This window comes from Callithrix jacchus, chromosome 2 (genome assembly GCF_049354715.1).
Source record: "Callithrix jacchus isolate 240 chromosome 2, calJac240_pri, whole genome shotgun sequence".
Lineage (NCBI taxonomy): Eukaryota > Metazoa > Chordata > Mammalia > Primates > Cebidae > Callithrix > Callithrix jacchus.
Genome location: NC_133503.1, coordinates 36274308 through 36277869, shown reverse-complemented (window position 1 = coordinate 36277869; position 3562 = coordinate 36274308). Strand labels below are relative to the sequence as shown.

General features: G+C 36.0%; 1 protein-coding gene and 1 pseudogene across 48 annotated transcripts in view; both read left to right on the top strand.

Moving 5' to 3' along the window:
* Positions 1–3562, top strand: part of KLHL3 (kelch like family member 3) — a 297123-nt gene that overhangs the window by 34243 nt on the left and 259318 nt on the right. The gene's annotated exons all lie outside the window — the stretch shown is intronic.
* LOC144580829 (heterogeneous nuclear ribonucleoprotein A1-like) lies at positions 1085–2303 on the top strand (annotated as a pseudogene).

The window sequence follows — 3562 nt, the reverse complement described above, 5'->3', positions numbered from 1 at the left end:
GGTGTTGTGTCATTTCAAGAGTTGGGGAAGAGGAGCCTCAAAAGAGCTCATGAAGGCAAGAGTGACTTAGGGGACAAAGTCTTCTGATGCTACTGTTGATTTAATCAACTATCAAGATTTTAAGAAATTATACTTGCCAGGAATGGATGATAAACAAACTTCTGAAAGGTAAAACAAGAAAAAAGAGAATTTAAGTGATGATAATTAATTTAGTTGGGAGAAGGGGCCATATGTATATGAGAAATACCTGGAAGCAAGTACAAAGTTGACTAAACTGGAGTCACAGACAGTAAGTCAATTCTACAGAAACTCAGAAAAGGTGCCTAAAGAAATTAATAATTGGCAGGGTGCAAGAACTTGATTTTAGTTTTGCTTCTACCACTAAATTGCTCTGTGACCTTGGGAAAATTACTTTACTTCCCTGGACTTTCTTCATCCCTAACATGAAGATTAGATCAGATGAATATATCTTCTTTGAATATGAACCATTGTTGAATATACTAATACTGAGGTGGCCTTTTTCACCCAAGAGAATAATTTGTTTCCTAATTTCTCTGATTAAAATAAAATTGAATATAACATTATAAAAATATGTAGTATTACTGTAGAAAAATACACAAAAGGTTAATAATGATTTTCTCTATTTTTACATTTTTTCTTCATGTTATATATTTTCCAGATTTATTTTAAATTTGTATTACTTTATTTTAAAAAATGCAATAAATATTATTTTAACAGAAATATATCCTTTGTATAATAAAAGGATTTTTTTCTATATGTGATTTGTAAATATTTATTTTGTATTAATATTTAAATGAGCCTATTTTCTTCATTTGGCATAAGAATGACCTTGGATTTGAACACTGGTTTCAGCATTTACTAGCCTTGTGTTCCTGAGCAAGATTTTTTTTTGTTTCTAATTTCAGTTATTTAAAAATGAAGATAACACATACCTCAAAATGTTTATGTGAGGATTAAATGAGAAATTGTTTATAAAGTATAAACTCATTGTTTAACATGAGGTAGATTTCATACTTATTACCCTTCCCCAAATTATTTTGTAAGCAAATTACCTAATAAAGCATTTAAAAAGTTATTCATCAGTTTTCTTATGTTTTACCCTTTAAGAATATTTTTATTCTCATATTTCTTTTTTGTTTATATGTCAAAAACTCATTAGGAAAAATCAGATTAATTCATGACAATAAACCAGTCTTTTAACAACTATGAACATTACTCTTTCATCAAAACAGTTTTTGTGCAAGATCAGCTGAGGAAGTTCTTTTTTGGAGGGTTGAGCTTTGATACAACTGGTGAGAGCCTGAGGAGCCATTTTGAGCAATGGGGAAGGCTCACGGACTGTGTGGTAATGAGCAATTCAAACACCAAGCGCTCTAGGGGTTTTGGGTTTGTGCCACTGTGGAGGAGGTGGGTGCAGCCATGAATGCAAGGCCACACAAGGTGGATGGAAGAAACATGGAACCAAAGAGAGCTGTCTCAAGAAAAGATTCTCAAAGACCAGGTGCCCATTTAACTGTGAAAAAGATATTATTGGTGGCATTAAAGAAGACACTGAAGGACATCAGAAAAATTGAAGTGATTGAAATCATGACTGACTGAGGCAGTTGCAAGAAAAGGGGCTTTGCCTTTGTAACCTTTGGCGACCACGACTCCATGGGTAAGACTATCATTCAGAAATACCATACTGTGAATGGCCATAACTGTGAAGTTAGGAAAGCCCCATCAAAGCAGGAGATGGCTAGTATTTCATCCAGCCAAAGAGGTTGAAGTAGATCTGGAAACTTTGGTGGTGGTCATGGATGTGGTTTTGGTGGAAATGACAACTTCAGTCATGGGGGGAACTTCAGTGGTCATGGTGGCTTTGGTGGTAGCTGTGGTGGTGGTGAATATGGTGGCAGTGGGGATGGCTATAATAGATTTGGTAATGATGGAAATAATTTTGGAGGTCGTGGAAGCTACAATGATTTTGGCAATTACAACAATCAGTCTTCAAATTTTGGACCCATGAGGGGAAACTTTGGAGGCAGAAGCTCTAGCCCCTATGGTGGTGGAGGCCAATACTTTGCCAAACCGCTAAACCAAGGTGGCTATGGTGGTTCCAGTAGCAGCAGTAGCTATGGCAGTGGCAGAAGATTTTAATTAGGAAGCAAAGCTTAGCAGGAGAGGAGAGCCAGAGAAGTGACAGGGAAGCTACAGGTTATGACAGATTTGTGAACTCAACTAAGCACAGTGGCAGGGCCACCACTTCACAAGAAGACATGTTTTAGACAAATCTTCATGTGTATGAGCAAAAAACTCGAGGACTATTTTTGTGATTAATTGTATAACAGGTTATTTTAGTTTCTGTTCCGTGGAAAGTGTAAAGCATTCCAACAAAGGGTTTTAATATAGTTTTTTTTTTTTTTGCATTCATGCTGTTGATTGCTAAATGTAATAGTCTGATCGTGATGCTGAATAAATGTCTTTTTTTTTTAATGTGCTGTATAAAGTTAGTCTACTCTGAAGCCATCTTCATAAATTTCCCCAACAGTGTGAAGTTAGAATTCCTCAGGATGATGCCAGGTTCTATTTGGAATTTGTATACAACCTGCTTTGGTAGAGAAGTCATTGCCTTCAGAAATCTTGGTGTAGTTGAACTGATTGTTATGTTGTGACCTGAAGTTCACCATTAGAAGGGATTACCCAAGCAAATTCATGGAATAATTGGTTATAAAAATGATTGTTGGCACATTCTATGCAATATATCTAAATTAAATAATGGTACCAGCTAAAATTATAAATAAGAATAAAGCTTGTGTATCCATTATCATGTGTAATCAATAAACGATTTAATTCTCTTGAAAAAAATTAGTAAACTTTAAAACATGAAATAGACTTCAAGGTTAATTGGAATTAAAAGCAATTGAAAAGCTCATCATGATACTTTTTCTCAGAATCTGAAAGTCATCTGAGTTGGCTATCAGCACATTCTGTCTGTAATAGTGAACTTGAACTGTGGCTGTGGCCTAGATTTGGCATTCGAACATGATAGATTGACCTCTGGTTGTAGAGATGTCTTGAAGGACAAACAGAGTTCAGAGGATGGAAGAAACTGTTATACTATATGCAATGATTGAGATGCCATTTGCAGTAAGAGCGTACCTTTTTTTATCATAATTATTGACAGCTGACGGTATCTTAAGGAGCAGTTGGACATTCTTTTGGGCTTTGTAGTGTGCTTTACAGTCAGGTGTAAATTATTTTTATCTTCATAGAATTATATTTAATGAGAAAATTATTATTTCACTTCACCAAGAGCCATTTTTTTTCAAATTAGAAAACAGCTGGGTGAGGTGGGCCACACCTGTAATCCCAGCACTTTGGGAGGCCGAGGCAGGCAGACAACAAGGTCAGGAGATCAAGACCATCCTGGGCAATATGGTGAAACCCCATCTTTATCAAAAATACAAAAAAATTAGCTGGGCGTGGTGGCACACACCTGTGATCCCAGTTACTCAGGAGGCTGATGCAGGAGAATTGCTTGATCCCAGGAGGCAGAGAT